General features: G+C 37.1%; 1 long non-coding RNA gene across 3 annotated transcripts in view; it reads right to left on the bottom strand.

Annotated features, from left to right (window-relative positions):
* Positions 1-18,358, bottom strand: part of LOC109549504 (uncharacterized) — a 485,617-nt gene that overhangs the window by 303,776 nt on the left and 163,483 nt on the right. The window contains exon 4 of one of the 3 annotated variants that reach the window (XR_012329285.1): positions 15,364-15,801. The exons of the other annotated variants lie outside the window; for them this stretch is intronic. This is a non-coding gene — a long non-coding RNA (uncharacterized lncRNA). Of the gene's footprint in view, positions 1-15,363; positions 15,802-18,358 lie in introns of those variants that run through there. 3 annotated transcript variants of the gene reach the window in all.

Genomic DNA, 18,358 nt, shown 5'->3' with positions numbered 1-18,358 from the left:
CTCAAAGTTTTAAGCGATGCACTTAAGGACACACTAAAGAAAATTAGCAAAACTGGAACAAACCCAAATCTCACTTTCAGGTCAATTCTCTTTCTGTTATCCATATGGATTGAACTTTAAAGGACAACTATAAGATTACAAACTTAAACTTTAGAAGATGTTAAGAATTTTCCGGATAGCATTGTTGCTTTTGTTAGCTTTGGTATTCCATAGGCATGGATGTTACTGGTTTAAGGATGAAGCTGGAAACTTAAACTTTAGCAAGATATTAGACATTTTCTGGATAGAGGTGCAGGATTTTGCTGGATTTGCTCTCCTGTAGGCACTGGTGTACTGGCAGGTTTTGGTTGGGTCTTTGTGTTTGCTGTTTTCTTCAAGGATTCTCTACTGCTGACTCTGTTGAAAGCATTTTTGAAATGAAAATAATATAATGTATAGAATTTTCTCCAAAATAATCTAGTGAGCAGGAGGATTGGATAGGTGTATAAATAAAACAAGATTGGCCATGTGTTGATAATTGTTGAGGTTGCATGATGAGTACCTGGAGGTCCATTATACCACTATATCTACTTCTGTATATACCTGAAATTTTCCATTATCAAAAGTTTAAAAAATATTATTTATATTATAAAAGACAAGCCTGATGGGTAATAGGAGCTAGCTAGTAATAAAGTAATGAAGCTAAGGGCTTCTTTTGAAAGTCAGGCTGGATATAAAATCTTTGGCTCACATATCTTTCTTTAGCTATATTGAGTATGCTACTGCTTTTTCTGCTGGCATAAACTTTGCTATCAAAGTCTGACTATAACCTGATTTCCTTTCTTTTATGAATGATCTTGATCCTTTTAGCTGAAAGGGTTTTGTTTCTTTTCCCCTTAAAGTCCAGGAAGTTTACTAGAATATGTCTCTCTCTTGGTTGATCTGGGTCAATTTCCTCAGAAATTTGTGAGGAGATTTGTGCTCTTTTTTTTTATTGGAGTATAGTTGCTTTACAATATGGTGTTAGTTTATATTGTACAGGGAAATTTGTACTCTTTTAATATGCACTTTAAAATATTATTTCAGGGAATTTTTCTTGCATTATGCTTTTGAGAATTTGTTTTGCTTTGTTACCACAATTTTCTTCTTTGGGGATTGAGAACCTGTGGAAAGTAAAAAAGATTTCGAACAGCTGCTGAGGACATCATCACAGGGATGAATGAAGAATTGCCAAGTAGTATTGAAGGCCCAATTGAGATTAAATGGCATAAATTTGTAGTGGAGCCAATTGGCACTGTTCTCCAACTTTCAGTGGCAGAACTTAAAACAACCAAACAAAACAGATTTTTGGGTTTTCCAGTGCTATCTATTGGCAAGGCACAGATAGAGTGTAAGGTCAAGGGGATGAGGTAGGAGTTGAAATGTAGTTGAAATAATTATCAAAATGTCAATTGTACAAATAAGACAGAAATACAGCCTGGAATTTCTAGGACAGCTCCAATTATATGCTACTTTTTTTCAATAAAGAGAATTTAAATGTGTGACTAAAGATAACTTAATTCTTACTCTTTTGTAAGAATGTTTACAACACATTATCAAATCAGAAAAAAAAGTAATGCTGATAAACCATGTGTCCCCAATTTTTATCTGGATAGAAATATTCCATATCTATATGTCTTTGGCCATAAAAAATACACATGGATTGTGTTGTGCAGCAATGATATCGATGCAAATAGTGCTTGAGAAAAAAAGACCCTTTAATTTGACACACTTTTTTATCAGTCATGCAAAGCAGTGTCAGTAAGTTTCAGATTCTTACTAATATTATTTCTGCTAAATTCTAGGCTTGTGGAGCTGAAGGTACCACCAATGTAGGAAATGAGGAAAGTTGATATTTGTCCATAGATTCCCTTTCTGAAATGGAAATCCATCAATGTTTGTATTTTCTGCATTTACACCCAGCTTAAGGTAATTCTAGACAACACTGTAATGTTGAAAATGATATCATTTTTTTGGTCTCTCTTTCCTTGTAGGAGTGGTAAAAATGCCCATTGATCAAATCCCTTCTTATTCTCCTTTAAGTTTCTGTGTTTCCTGCTCTTTACCTGTGATCCTGTCATATTTGACCTCATGTATGCTCATTGATTGGTAGACTTTCTTGATCATTTTCCCTTATCTTCCTATTAATTGTTAAGGGGTGATGAATGAATAGAGCAAATGTTTATCTCCACATGGTGGTGGCCTCAATCCTTTTAAAGCTAGATATACAAGTCCCATTCATAAATCTGAAGAAATTCTGTGGTCAACTTTAGAATCTCACATAAGGTTTCATTACCTCTAGCTAACCTCTCTTTCCTCTTTTTGTCTCTAAAAAGCCCATCTTTCTTTCTTTTTTTTTTTGTTTTTTGTTTGTTTTTTTGCGGTACGCGGGCCTCTCACTGTTGTGGCCTCTCCTGTTGCGGAGCACAGGCTCCGGAAGCGCAGGTTCAGCGGCCATGGCTCATGGGCCCAGCCGCTCCGCAGCATGTGGGATCTTCCCGGACCGGGGCATGAACCCGTATCCCCTGCATTGGCAGGCGGACTCTCAACGACTGCTCCACCAGGGAAGCCCCCATCCTTCTTTCTTAGTGCCCGCCCTTGAAATCGTCTGGTCAATACCCATTTTATCATCTTTGTCCCACTTTTGTTTGCCCTAACTAATATGATGAAATGTATTTGGGATGCACTGGGATCAGCTAGTCAGGATCTTAGCGTGAGCTTCTTGACCATTTACCCAGCTTGCAGCCCTTATAACAATCTCCTGTAAAATCTCACCCATTTCCTGTTTCCAACTACCTTTTCAGGACCAAGGCAATGTTACAGATGCTGGGTCCTTCTTCATGACAGTGCTGCAGATGCCTACACTGAGATTACTGATTGTAATGGGTTGAATAATATCCTTCCCAAATTTCTATCCTCCCAGGACCTCAGAATGTGATCTTATTTTGAAATAGGGTACTTGAAGATGTAATTAAATTATGGATTGAGATGAAATCATAGTGGGATTGAGGTGGGCTCTAAATCCAATCAAAGTGTCATTATAATAGATAGAAAAGAACACACGGAGACACACAGAGGAGAAGGCCGTGTGAAGATGGAGGCAGAGACCGGAGTTATGCTATCACAAACCAGGAAGCACTAGGGGCCACCAGAAGCTGGAAGAGCCACCAAGGTTGGGGTAATTTGTTATGGTAGCCCTAGGAAACTGCACCAAAAATACCACATCGTATTACTGCCAAGACTGGTGGCACCAATGCTGCTGATTCTTTGACTTTGAATGTCTCAAGGAGATTTATTCTTTTAACTGTAGGCTCTTTGCTAAAAGATTCAGACTTAAGACTCTTGGGCCTGACCTAGAATATTATCTGATATCCACCATGTTATACTTCGAGTCTCCTTGCACTCTGTTCTCCAAGACTGGTATATTTCCAGAGTTGAACTTGTTCATCTTGATTCTTCCCATATAACTCTTTCCCAGAAGAATCCTTAGACTCTAGCATAATATAAATGGATCCCTTGCTTTGTTGTTGGATCTCAACAACTCTGAAAATGTTCAAAATGTGCATGACATTCCTGCTATATTCTTCGCTTCTTCGTTACTCCTGAATACAACTTGCCCTGTCTATTTAAAGAGTCTATCTCTACCCAATAATGAGCCCTTCTTAGAAAGATGGAGAAATTGACACTCCTTCAGGTAATTCTAACTCAATACCAAGGCATGGGGAAAATGAAAAGGTGGCACCATCTGGTTCTTGCTCATCAGTTCACATAGCTTGCCACTGTTAGTTGCTACTGTCCCTGTCTGGTGGCCTATGGTAGCCCATGAGGTCCAGAAGAGAGCTGCTGTTCAGTGCCTACTTAGCCCACGGTAATCTTTCTATTGCCTCTATGCCACATTTGAGGCATGAGTATAATTTATGAGGTAGCTTATAGTCCCATATTAGACAACACAACCACAGCCACTTCCTCTCTGGAGTCATCAGACATCACCATCCACACCCCAAGGCATCAGAGTGGAGGACCCCTCTCTTCTTCGTTCTTACTATCTAATACTGCTTCCTTTTCATTTCTTCCCTCTGCAAGCTAAGGGGAATATCAAGACTGCAGGGAATGCCTTTCTCCTCACCACTCACTTACCCTTATGGATTCATCTAATTCCACAGACTTCTCCATAGCGCCTGGCTGGGGAGCATGTGGAGGTGTGGTTAACAGAATCGGTTTAAATATTTGTTAGAAAGCCTTAAGATGAGAAAAAAATTCCACCATGAAATGCAGTCTTCCCCCTAAGATAGCAAGAGCACAGGTACTTCCCTGTCTTTTATCTGTTGCCTAAGGAACATTCTGATTCCAAGGCTGGGGAGGGTCCTTTCTAGCACCCTGAAACACAGACCTACTGTGATCTTGAATGGATAGCACTGTGCAACAGCCTCAAGGGAAGACTGGGCAGAATACTGGGTAATGAGGAAAATAAAAAAGAGGGATGGCGTTTTATTGTATAATAAGACAAACCAAGGCTATCTGCTTAAGTTGCTCCCAGTTTTGTAATCATCAGTCATTGTAAATGAATCTGATGTTAGCACAGAATTCCTGAACAGGAATCAAGAGCTCCTGTGGCTCAGGGATAAAAATACCTTGGGATCTTGCTAGGGATACATAAAGAAGGACAGGAGATTGACACCGTACAAGATACTAGACAGCTTTGAGAGTGGCCTGTTACTATTGTGGGCTACTCTCCTCATTTGAGGGAGTAGAGTAGCCTATACATGGAAGTGATTCTCAATAAGATTAAAAAAAAAAAAAAGACGCATTCTAATTTCAGGATAAGCCTGGAGTAGTGGGTTAAGTAATCAGTTCCCATTAATACATTGGAACCACAAAGGCAAATATATGAATTCTGCCTTTGGGTGGAGTGCGCAGTGCTGCCATGAATGTTTCCTGTTATACAATGATGAAGTTGGCAGGACTGTCCTTTGTGATAATATACAGCAATCACAAGATTCACATCTGGATTTAACACTTGTACATATCGTAAGCTAAAAAGGAGGTCCATACTTTTTCTCCTACTTTGTAAGAAGATTCTTTTTTTTTTTTTAAACTGTTTCTTCAACTTCATGGTTGATTTTATTTATTTTTAATTTAATTTTTATTTTATATTGGGGTATAGTTGATTTACAATGTTATGTTAGTTTCAGGTGTACAGCAAAGTGGTTCAGTTATACATATACATATATCCATTCTTTTTCAGATTCTTTTCCCTTATAGGTTATTACAGAATATTGACTGGAGTTCCCTGTGCTATAAAGTAGGTCTTTGTTGATTATCTGTTTTATACATAGTAGTGTGTATATGTTAATCCCAAACTCCTAATTTATCCCTCCCCCCAAGCTTTCCCCTTTGGTAACCATAAGTCTGTGCGTCTATTTCTGTTTTGTAAAATAGGAATAGAAGGTATAGATCAATCCACTTATGTTGAGACTTAGATAAAAGAAACTCAGGCTCACATGTGTCCAGGTCCCCACAGAAGAAGAAGGCATAGACCAAAGTTCTATCTCAAAATAAAGTTTATGTCCCTTGAGTTTCTTCTGTGTATATATCCTTTCTGATTCTCATGAGTCAGATATGATAATATTCCTTTCATAAATTTAGGATAATAAAGCACTAGCTTCCTACTGAACAGTCCTAAGGCACTTTATATTTGGGGTTCTGTGCAGTCTTAATATGTGACTTAAGAGCATATTAATCCACATGTGTTAGAATCTTTCCAGATTTCTTACTACTATGGTTACATGCATATCAACAGTGGGCTTCAGGAATGATCCTATTCTCCAAGATTTCATTGATTATGATTCTCTAGCACAGCCTTCTTCCTAGATTATTCCTAGAATGGCCTTGAGTCATTCAACTTTACAATGTGCTGCTCCTTTTGTGGTCACTCCACATCCTAGGCAAACAGAGAAACACCCTGGTCCTCACCTGAAATTTCCTCTTCAACCTCTCCTACCCTCAATCCCGGAAAGTTTCCGAAATGCAAGTCATTTTGATTTATGTTTTGTTATTTCCTAGAATGATTGTCAGAGGGAATAAATTGGAATTGGGAATTACTTTCTTACTTGCTCCTATCTTATAAACTTTTATGAAATGTGCGGAAGGTGTGCTGGTAAATAGCAATTCACAACCTACTGCTGGTATTCCTGTGTCAGGTATTTAAAGTGGCTAGAGATAGTCCCAAATCCTGCCACACTTCCTCCACGCCCGTCAAATCAGGATAATTCCAGTAGCCGGTTCACTTTAATTTCTACAACGTCTTATAGAAATTCCAACCTGACAGTTAAGATACTAATTATCTTCCTAAAAGACATTCTCTACCCTCTTCTTCCTGAATAACAGAACTTGATTTTTTAAGGAAGTAAGCAGAGATCTCTTAATCTCAGAGTAGAGAGACCCCTAACCCAGCCCCAGTGGATAAACTAATTGCTCCAGTCACTTGAATTCTGTTTTCTTCCACAAGTGCTTTGTCTAGGATTGGGCCCAGAGTTGAGTGACTTCTGACCACTGGGATATAAATGGGAGTCCGGTGGGCTGTTTCTGGGAAGTATTTTGCTTGCTGGTAAAGGGGACAGGGCATAAGAAGAGGGCTTGCTGACACTGTCTCTTCCCTCTTCTTCCAGCCATAAACTAAAAAGACAAGCCTGCAGCTCTGTCAGCCATCTTACAACTATGAGATGACAATCATGAGGATAAAAAGCCAATAGAACAGGAATGAAAAGAAAGAGTTTGGCAGAAAAAGGCAAATACCACATCATATTCTCTCTTATATGTGGAATCCAAAAAAAAAAGCTGAACTCATAAAAACAGAGAGTGGAATGGTGGTTACTAGGGGTTGAGGGATGGGGGACTGGGAGAGATGTTGTTCAAGGGTACTCACTTGCAACTAGTAGATAAATAGGTCCTGAAGATCTAACATACAGTATAGGGATTACAGACAACAAACCTATACTATAAGCATTAAACGTGCTAAGAGACTAGATCTTAATTGTTCCCACCACTAAAAGAAATAATTATGTGACACAACAGAATGGCAATCATATTGCAATATAAATGTATCAAATCAATATGTTGTATGCCTTAAAATTACACAATGTTATATGTCAATTATATCCCAACAACAACAAAACAGAATCTGGGTCTTTGTTGAGCAGCTGAACCAATACTAGCAACTGCTTACCTGTAGACCAGCAGATCTCAAACTACTGTTCTCAGAACCCTTTCCAATTATACTCACTATTGAGGAATGTTAATTTCTTAGTTTCGATAAATGTGCTGTGGTTATGTAAGATGTTAATATTAGGGGAAGCTGGATAAAGGGTATACAGGAACTCTTTTATCTCTGCAACTCTTCTTTAAATCTATTTCAAAGTAAAAAGTTTAAAAAAAAATTATTGAGGACCCCCAAAAAGCTTTCACTTCAGTGAAATATATCTGTTGATATTTATCATGTTATAAATAAAAATGGAGTTTTAAAACAAATTTTAGTTATTAATTCATTTAAACACTAAAAGTAATATCTATTGCACATGACATAAGTAACATATTTTCATGAATGTTATATTTTCTGAAACAAAAGTAAATTTAGTGACAAGAGTAGCAATGTTTTATACGTCTGCAAATTTCTTTAATGTCCGGTATGATAGAAGACAGCTGGAATCTCATCTTCTGCATTCAATCTGTTATGATATATAGTTCTGGTTCGATATGAAGAAAATCTAGGCTCACACATGCATTCCTTTTGAAAAAAAATAAGTATTTCGATGGCCTTTCCAGATAATTGTAGACATTTCTCTTTGATACTTCACTGAAATTCAAGAAGTGGTAGCTCAAAAAAAAGTTCGTTGCAACATGGAATCAGAAACCATATCAATGAGCTTTTTATGCTCCCGCACATTAAAATCTATTTGTCTATGCTGCATTTTAATGAATCTTTTACCCACTCATATTTTGTAACATGATGTATTCATTTGTCATTTGGAAAATAACTGGTTCACTGAGTTTTATACAGGACTTCCAATTGCTGACACATTTCATTATAGAATATGAAAAAAATCATGTTTTTTTCTTAATACCACCATTGATCTCATCAGAAAAGTCTTTATGTTGGGAAGCTGACAAGCTCATGATGGCAGATGTAAGTTTTCCAAAACTCTAATTTTCACTTGAAAGCACAAATGTTATTATTGGTAACAAATACTTTGAGTTGTTTTCCTTAAAATGACAGGCTCACTTTGTTCATTTTCAAGAAAATATCTGCCAAATACCCAAGTCTGTGTAACCATACTTTACCTGTCAGTCATTCTTTCAAGTAAAAATGATGCTTCTTAAAAAAAGCAGCCAACTCAGCTCATTATTCAATTGTACAAACTCTTTTTTTGGAGACAACCATTCAACTCCAGTACTTAGCAGAAGTACTTCATGCAAACTCCCCATTTCATTCCATAGAATATTAAGAAGATGAATACTCAGGGGTGGAGAGTCAATAAAATTTGCATTCTTTACTGCTTCTTCAAGAGCATTCTAAAGTGAAACTGGCTTTTTTTTTTCTTCAAGTGCATGGCAATGAAGACTATAATGGCTACTACTAGTACAGTTTGATACCACTCTGTTGATCTGTGCTAAGAAGTTAGCAGTTTTAGCTTCTGTTGCTTTAGCACCAACAGTGCAAATGTCAACAGAGTGGAAAAGGCAAATAATATCTCACCATTATTATTAAAATTGTTTTGATCTTGCAGAAACCTGAAAGGTCTCAGGAACCCACAGGGTTCCCTGGGCCACACTTCGAGAACTATAGTTAGACTTATGTGGGGAAAATAAACCCTTATTTGCTTTATCCTCTCTTAATTAGGTTTTCTGTTATCTGCAACTGAAAACATTCCTGATACATTCAACATAATATATTCTTGGCTATTCCTTTGAATTCAAAGCATCCATGCTTTCACTTCTTTTTCTTTTTTATCTTTATGTCTGTTTTACATGACTTTTTTTCAACTTTTTATTTTATATTGGAGTATAGTTGATTAACAATGTTGTGTTAGTTTCAGGTGTACAGCAAAGTGCCTCAGTTATACATATACATGTACCTATTCTTTTTGAAAGTCTTTTCCCTTTTAGATTGTTTCATAATATTGAGCAGAGTTCCCTGTGCTATACAGTAGTTCCTTGTTGGTTATCTATTTTATTTTATTTCACTTTATTTCATTTTGTTTTTTTGGCCTTGCCACATGGCATGCAGGATCCTAGTTCCCCAACCACTGATCGAACCCATGCCCCCTGCAGTGGAAGTGCAGAGTCTTAACCCCTGGACTGCTAGGGAAGTCCCCGGTTATCCGTTTTAAATATAGCAGTGTGTACGTGTCAATCCTAAACTCCCTAACTATCTCCCTAACTATCCCTCCCCCCGACCCTTTCCCCCTGGTAACCATAAGTTCACTCTCTAAGTCTGGCTTTCTCTTCTTCTTGAGGCAAAAAGGTTACCTTTTTGAGTTGAGTCTCTTCTTGTGTGGAGCCAGAGATAGTTCACTCCTCAACATCCTGTGGCTTTTTCCTGACTGGCCCATGAGGGCTATACTTCTCTAAGTACTGGAACAATGCTAAGAAACTCTCACACTGCATGTGGTCAGACAGCTTTGAAATATTTCCCGTGACTTAATTTCTGGAATAGGAATCTTAAATGATTAAATTACTGAGCAGTAATTCTACTCATTTCCATAGTTGTAATTAGAGTATCTTCCTTGGCATTATTGCCTCAGTCTAGAGAAGCTGCTTGTCCCAAGAGAGTTGAGTCAGAAACAGGGACAAGCCATTGCCAAAAGTGTGGCCTGGAGACCTTGGCAACAGGTACATGGCACTTTTCAAGATGAAGGAGAAAGAGAAAAGACCTAGGAATAAAGATAAGCTTCTGGGAATTCCCTGGTGGTCCAGTGGTTAGGACTTCACGCTCTCACTGCCGAGGGCCTGGGTTCAATCCCTGGTCAATCCCACAAGCTGCACAGCAAAAAAAAAAAAAAGAAAAAAAAAGATAAGCTGCTCCCTGCTTCTATTTTGGGGACATATTGAAGCAAGAATGTTGGTTCCATTCTAATTTACTTTATAGTTTGGTAGTGGTGAAGAAAGTCACTTAGTATTCTAAATCCTCCTTCACTGCAATATGTAATTATAACACTTTACATTTGAATATGTTGTATGCAATAAAACCAGTAACATAGAGAAGGGTTTTGAGAGATTTGAGAACAGAAAAATAAAATTGACCACAATTTAGCCACAGGCTAAAGGTTAGGAAAAAACTTTTTAAAAAGTCTGATGTGTTAGTAATGGACAAATCGTATTTTATTTATTTATTTTTGGCCACACTGCACAGCATGTGGGATCTTAGTTCCCCAACCAGGGATTGAACCCGAGCCCCCTAGCAGTGGAAGCACAGAGTCCTAACCACTGGACCACCAGGGAAGTCCCGAGAAATCATATTTTTAAAAATGCCTAAATTTAGTTGCATATATTTTTATCTAAAAGATATCATTTCTTAAGCCAGTCACAGAAAGACAAGTCCTGAATGATTCCACTTATATGAAGTAGTTTTAAAAAATTTTTACTGAAGTATAGTTCATGTACAATGTTGTGTTAGTTTCAGGTGTACAACAAAGTGATTCAGTTATACATATACATGTATCCACTCTTTTTTAGATTCTTTTCCCATAGAGGTCATTACAGAATATTGAGTGGAGATCCCTGTGCTATACAGTAGGTCCTTATTAGTTATCTATTTTATATATAGTTGTGTATATATGTCAATCAGAATCTCCCAATTTATCCCTCCTCCCCCCTTTTCTTCCCTGTAAACCATAAGATTGTTTTCTACATCTGTAGTATGAAGTATTTAAAATAGTCAAATTCATAGAATCAAAGAGTGGAATGGTGATTGCCAGGGAGTGGTGGGAGGGAGAATTGGGGAATTACTAATCCATGGGTATAAAGTTTCAGTTAAGCAAGATGAATAAACTCTAGAGATCTGCTATACAGCATTGTACCTATAGTCAACAATAATGTATTATACACTTAAAAATTTGCTGAGTGTAGATCTTATGTTGTGTTCTTACCACAATAAAATATGATTTTTAAATAAATATGTAAAATAAAAGATATAATTTCTTACTAGGAGTATAAGGGGACTTCCTGAACTAATAAAGGGCATCTATGAAAAACTCACAGCTAATATCACATTTAATGGTGAAATACTGGATGTTTTCATCCCAAGATCAGGAACAAGACAAGGATGTCCATTCTTGCCATTTGTACTTAACATTGTACTGGAGGCTGTAGCCAGGGTAATAAAATAAGAAAAATAAATAAAAGGCATTCATATTGGAAGAAAAGGAGAAAAACTATCTTTACACATATATGACATGATCTCATATGTAGAAAATCCTAAGGAGTCTATTTTTTAAAAAACTATTAGAACTATTAGATCAGCAAGACTGCAGGAAACAAGATTAATATTAAAAAATTCAATTGTACTTCTATACACTTGCAGTAAAAAATCTGAAATGAAATGAAGAAAATTACTGAATTTACAATAGCATCAAAAACAGTAAACTACTTAGGAATAAATTTAACAAAATAAATTCAAAATTTAAACTCTGAAAACTACAAAACACTGTTGAAAGAAACTACAGAAGATGTAAATAAATGGAAAAACATCTCTTGATCTTTGATTAGAAGACTTAATATTGTGAAGATGTGATACTCCCCAAATTGATCTACATATTCTATGCAGTTCCTATCAGAATCCCAGCTGGCTTCTTTGTAGAAATTTATAAACTGATTCTAAAATTCGTATGAAATTGCAAGGGACTCAGAATAGCCAAAATCATCTTGAAAAAGAAGAAAAAATGTTGGAGGACTCATACTTCCAACTATCAAAACTGCTATGAAACAACAGTAATCAAAAATTGTGGTACTGGTATAAGGATAGACATAGATCAATGGAATGGAATTGAGTGTCCAGAAATAAATCCATGTGTCTATCGTCAACTTATTTTCAATAAGGAAGCCAAAACCATTCAATCAGGAAAAAAATATTTTTAACAAATGGTGCTGGGACAAATGGATATCACATGCAAGAGAATGAAGTCGGAACCCTATCTCATATCATATACAAAAATTAATTCAAAATGGATCAGCAACCTAAATATAAGAGCTAAAACCATAGAACTCTTAGAAGAAAACACAGGGGTAAGTCTTGATGTCCTTGGATTTGGCAATAGATTCTTAGATATGAAATGTAAAGCACAATCAAGAAAAGAAAAAATAAATTATACTTCATCAAAATTAAAAACTTCTGCATCAAAGAACATTATCAAGAAAGTGAAAAGACAGCCTATAGAAGGGGAGAAAATATTTGCAAATCATATATCTGATAAGGGTCTAGTATCCAGAATATATAAAGAACTCTTACAAATCAACAGAAGACAAATAACCCAATTGAAAATGGGCAAAGGACTTAAACATTTCTCCAAATAAGGTGTAAAAATGGCCAATAAGTACATGAAAAGATCCTCATCATCATTAGTCATTAGGGAGATTCAAATCAAAGCCACAATGAAGTGCTTGTTCACAGCCAGTAGGATGGCTATACTTGAAAAAACAGACAGTAGCAAGTATTGGCAAGGATGTAGGGAAATTGGAATCCTTAGACATTGCTCCTGGGAATTTAAAATGGTTTAGCTGCTGCAGAAAAGTCTTTTCCCTCAAAAATTTAAACATAGAAATACTGTATGACCCTGAAATTCCATCCTTGGTTATATACCCAAAAGATTCAAAGCAGTTATACAAACAAGTACATGTATTCTTATGTTCATTGCAGCACTATTCACAATAGCCAAAAAGTGGAAACAGCCCAAATATCCATCAATGGATGAATGGATAAACCAATTGTGGTGTATCCATATAATGAAATATTCATCCATAAAAAGGAGTGAAGTACTGACACATGCTACAATATGGATGAACCTTGAAAACATTATGCTAAGTGAAAGAAGCCAGTCACAAAAGACCACATATTATATGATTTAATTTATATTAAATGTCCAGAATAGGCAAATCTGGAGAAACAGTAGATTAGTGGTCACTTAGGGCTGGGGAGAATGAGAGGACAGAGGTGATAGCTAAAGCTATAGGGTTTTTTTGAGGTGAAGAAAATGTTCTAAAATTGACTGTGGTGACAATTGCACATCTCTGTCATTATACTAAAAAAGATTAGCATGTACATTTTCAAAAGGGTGAAGTATATGGTTTGTGAATTATGCCTCAATAACCCTATAAAATAAAAATGATATATTTTCCAGAAAAATACAAAAATGCAGTTCATATTTACTTTCTATTTCCTTAATGTCTCTCAAGCAAAACAGATTTTTTATCACTGTATTTGAGGGCACTTCTCTAACAATTCTTGTCAGCCTCCTTGTGCTTACCATCCTAATACAGAGAGCTAAGAAACTAGGAAACTACTCATGAAAAGAGCGCTTGGCAATGCTCATTACCAAAAAGTATTTGAACTTGGGACACAGTTGACAGCACTGAATAATCACAATATAGTGTGATAAGGGTTATAATGGTTGTATCTAGTAAGATAGAAGTTGGATAGGTAGATTGAGAAAAAGGCGTTGAAGATCACTATCTGATCCATGAGTCACAGAGGTCAAACATCATGGTTTGTATGGGAAGATTTCTGGGAGTTTCCATGGACTGAGTTAGCAGTGGGGCTGGAGGTGGTCAGTATATATGGACTAAGAGAAACAACCAAGATAACTGAAAACAGGAATCACTAGGTGATTTAATTGCAGGAAGTGATTTTCTTTCTTTCAGTGAATCTGACACTTGCCAGCATCTTAAAGAGGCTGCTTGTCATTTGAAAAGAAAATTACGGGAGTCCCAATTTTAATCTGTGTGTGATTCACAAAGAATAGACGTATCTTATACTCCAATAAAGATGTTAAAAAAAAAAAGAATAGATGTATCTAACACACTAGTCGAATGAACCCAATAAGTGTATGAGTTCTGAGGAGCCTCTTGGAAGAACTCTTCCTCAGGGAAGAAGGATCTGGGAGTACAGTCTTAGTCTTCTAATGGGTGCAGTGATATTGAGCAGAAGATAGTGACTGTCATTTGTGTTGATCTCCTGATCCCAGCCCGAATATGACGCATAGTTAAGTCCTAAATTCTTAAGTCATTGGGGGTACAGGCAGAATTGCATGGGTTCCCTTATTAACAGAGAATAATGCTAGAGACATATAAGAACAAGGAATAGCAGCAGGTAGTCTGGTGGAGGCGCTGCTGCATTCGGTGGAAGCCACCTTGATCTGGAATACACGAGAGATCCCATGAAACCTTCCAGAAACACTTAGGGGAGGACCTTTGAAGAAACAGGAAGTCATGTGTCATGTAGATGGGGGCGTGAACAAATTGTTGGAGGTATTACTGTTTATGTCATACCCACAGGCTAGTGAGGACTGAAGAAATAGGAAACATGGACAAAGCTCCTAATCCTTCTGGAACAGTTAAACGCAATCTTAAGGTGGAAGTGACCGTTGACCCATGCTTTGAAGGAGTACAACGTGTTTACCACACTGAGAGAGGGTCCGAAGGGCATTTCAGGTTAAAGCAGAGGGGATGTACAAATACACAGTTGCTCATTACGCCTATTCATGAGTTGTTTTCATGGACCAAATGTTTTCCATTTTGTGGCTATACGTGTACATACTTAGTGGGGATCCTGCCATTTGACCACAGTCACCACTGAGAGTAGCTCAACTATTTCCTATAACTGTTGGAATTCTTAAAATATTAGAACTTAAAGGAACCACAGATGCCATCTACTGTCACTCTTCCTCCCTGTCAAGTGCAAGGGATAATTGCAAAGCTATTAGCAAATTCCAAGGCTCTATAATCACCTTGCATGTATATACAACATCTGCTTGGTCATGTAAACTTAGAGGAGCTAAAAATTCCTATAAGATTTAGAAGGCTGAATGGATGCTAAAAATCTGGTCAGCAGGTCATTAAGTGTTTCTTTTGTTAATCGAATGGTCTAGTAATTCGACACACAATGGAAGGCAGAAAATTACCTCTAATTCTTTGAGGATCAGATAGCATTTATACTTATGAGACAAAAGAAAATGGCAGTGAGAATGTTAATGCTTAATTGTTCGTGGATCACATTGTTTAGCTCTAGCATCTAAATGTCATGATAGTGCTTACAAACTGAACACTGTGATTCTAATTTAAATTATTTTTGTGTCACTTTACAATATTTATTTCTTTCACATTGTCTCAAATAAGTGGTTGCATTTATTCATCAGGAAATATACAAAGCAGAATTCACTTTATATCTTTCAAATAACCTAGAGTAAGCCCTGAATACAGTACCAAATGTGATTTCTTTGAAAACCCAGGTCAAAAAAAAAAAAGGGCAACTCTAAAATTCAGTAAACAGATTACAATAAAAATGTAACATTTCCATAGCTTTTGCTTTCCAATACAACTGTGGCATTTTTTCAGAGACTATAAATGAAAACATTGGTAACATATACAAAACTTTAATGTAGTCGACCCTTGAACAATTGGGGGTTAGGAGCACTGACCCTCCACGTAATTGAAAATCCACATATAACTTTATAGTTGGCCTCTGTATCCAAGGTTCCGCTTCTGGGGATCCAACCAAAGGTGGATGGTATGGTACTGTAGAAAAAATCCACATATAAGTGGACCCACACAGTTCAAACCCACGTTGTTGAAGGGTCAACCATACTTATATACGAAGGTATGTGCATTATATTTAACCTTTCCATTGTGAGATTATCAAAACCACATTGTTATCAAAATTAAACACTAGGGAAGGGTGGAAGGAAGAAAAAAATATTAAACACCAAAAAAAAGTTCTGTGCCAAAGCTAAAATAGTCTCTAATATTTCATTTTTAGTAACTTTAACTTTAAACAATGCATAGCTTCATAGTGTCATATTACCCAGATACTCTTTCATTATTGTCAGGCATTATAAGCGGTAAGATTACTTAAAATAAAATCTGTGTATTATGCACATTGCAGTAAAACTCTTAATTAGCACCACCTACACAAAAAATTGTTGGAAATGTAAAGTGTAAGGCCTTCCCCTTGAAGGATCTAGGATCTAGAAGAAAGGAGATACAAAATGTTCAACATATGACAGTACCCCTGTGTCAGATGAGTGTGACAGTCAATAACAGCTCTAAGAATTCAGAGGAGGGCCTGAGATTCCTAGGTACATATGGCTTTGCAAGGCTAGAATTTCTAAAGTTTTCTTTATGCTGAGCAGTTTGGCTGCAGTTAGAGCTGAGATGTTATTTGTGAGACTATAGTGTATGGGTGATTGCCTCTTAACCCTGGGATGGTTAATTATATCAATTGCAATTGTTTCATACTACCATATATGACCATATATATTTCTAATGACAGTATTTTCCAAAAATATATATTTGGAGCAAAGTTTAACCTTTTTTTTTTTTTTTTTGGCTGTGTGACATGTGGGATCCTAGTTCCCTGAGCAGGGATCAAACCCGTGCCCCCTGCATTGGAAGCATGGAGTCTTAACCACTGAACTGCCAGAGAAGTCCTGGAGCAAAGTTTAAAGAAATTAAAATACCTAAATATCATATAGTCTTAATTTCTTAACAGCTGCACATCTTTTTTTCTCTCTGCTCTTTTTGGCACAAGGATTATCTTGAGCTGGTTATTTTTAAGAAACAGTAGACACAGGAAATGCTCTGAAAACTGAGTAGAAGTTACCCTTTTGTAAGAGAGATTTACATTTATAAGGAAAATCTCCATTTGTAAGGGTGTCTCCCTCTCTGTACCAGGAAGAGAAGGATGACTAAATCCCTAGAAACTCATCAACGGAGAAGGCAAGGCCTTAAATCTGTATAACAACCTTACCCTCGTTAACTGTGTTTTCCTGGTCACCTCCCTTAACTGGTTGCCCACCCTCAGCACCTTCTTTAGCTTAAGATGGCATTTAAGGTGATGGCTTTGGTCATTTTGGAGAGTCACTCAGCTTTCCCATGTATACAAGAGATATACAGGTTATTAGACTTCTGTTTGTTTTTCTCCTGTTAATCTGTCTTTTTATTACAGGGGTGTCTCATCTAAGAACCTAGAAGGGTAAAGGGAAAATTGTTTTTCCTCCCCCATGGTACTTTTCTTGAAAAACTGGTTTTCTCTTAGTTCCATACAACAATTCATTGATTTACTAACCAGCCCCTCTCAGTCTCTTTGAAAACAAGCAGGACACTGTGAGTCCTCCCAGTACAAAAGCATTTTCATGTCCCCCAATCCTTGTTTGAAGGAAAAAGGCTTTCAGCCTCTTAGACTTTCCCTGAGTTCCAAAGGGCAGTTATAATTAGAGGAGTGAGGGAATGCAGAATAAAACAATAGTGCAGCAATGGAGCAGGGTCCTGGTTCCTCCTGGGGGATCTGCATAATTATCTGATACATATCTCTGAGTTCTTCTACAGGAACTAAGGCCCCCACCCAGGTGGAGGATGGTAACTTCAGGCTGAGCATAAGCCATGGACCCCAGACTGACTGGAACCAGAAGGCTGATGATTGAGATTCCTGGAACACCACCCTGTTACCTCCCCACCAACCAGTCAGAAGAAAGTCACATATCTTGCAGCCATACCCCCAAATTTTGCCTATAAAAACTGTTCCTTAAAAACCATCTGGGTCCCCCCCTCCAAAAAAAAAAACATCTGAGAATTCGGGCCTTTTGAGTACAAGCCACCCGTTCTCCCTGCTTGGCCCTGCAATAAACCTTTCTCTGCTCCAAACTCCAACATTTGGTTTGCTTGGCTTCACTGTGCGTCTGGCACACAAACCTGAGTTAGACTACATCTTTGCTTGTAGGAAAAAATCTGCCTGTTATTAAAATAAATATGACTTGACAGACACAATAAGAAAAATGATAACCAGATACAATCTTATCCTTTTTTCTGTAATAACTGTGTTCTTCCAATCATAAGGAAGTCATTTTTCTTTTACTTCACTAATTCAACAAGCATTTACTGGGCACTTACTATGCACCTGGCACTATACTAGATACCAAGGATACAAAAAGGAAAAGGAAAAAAGTCTCCTTGATCATATATGCAAATAATTGCAACAGAATGGGGATAAACAGAAATGTTCAAACACCATACTATGGCCTCCAAGGCCCTTGCTTATCTTTCTAATCTCTTCTTGGCCACTATGTTCCTGCCACAC

Source organism: Tursiops truncatus, chromosome X, assembly GCF_011762595.2.
Source record: "Tursiops truncatus isolate mTurTru1 chromosome X, mTurTru1.mat.Y, whole genome shotgun sequence".
Taxonomy (NCBI): domain Eukaryota; kingdom Metazoa; phylum Chordata; class Mammalia; order Artiodactyla; family Delphinidae; genus Tursiops; species Tursiops truncatus.
The sequence above is the reverse complement of the archived record's forward strand: the minus strand, read 5'-3'. Positions and strand labels throughout refer to the sequence as shown.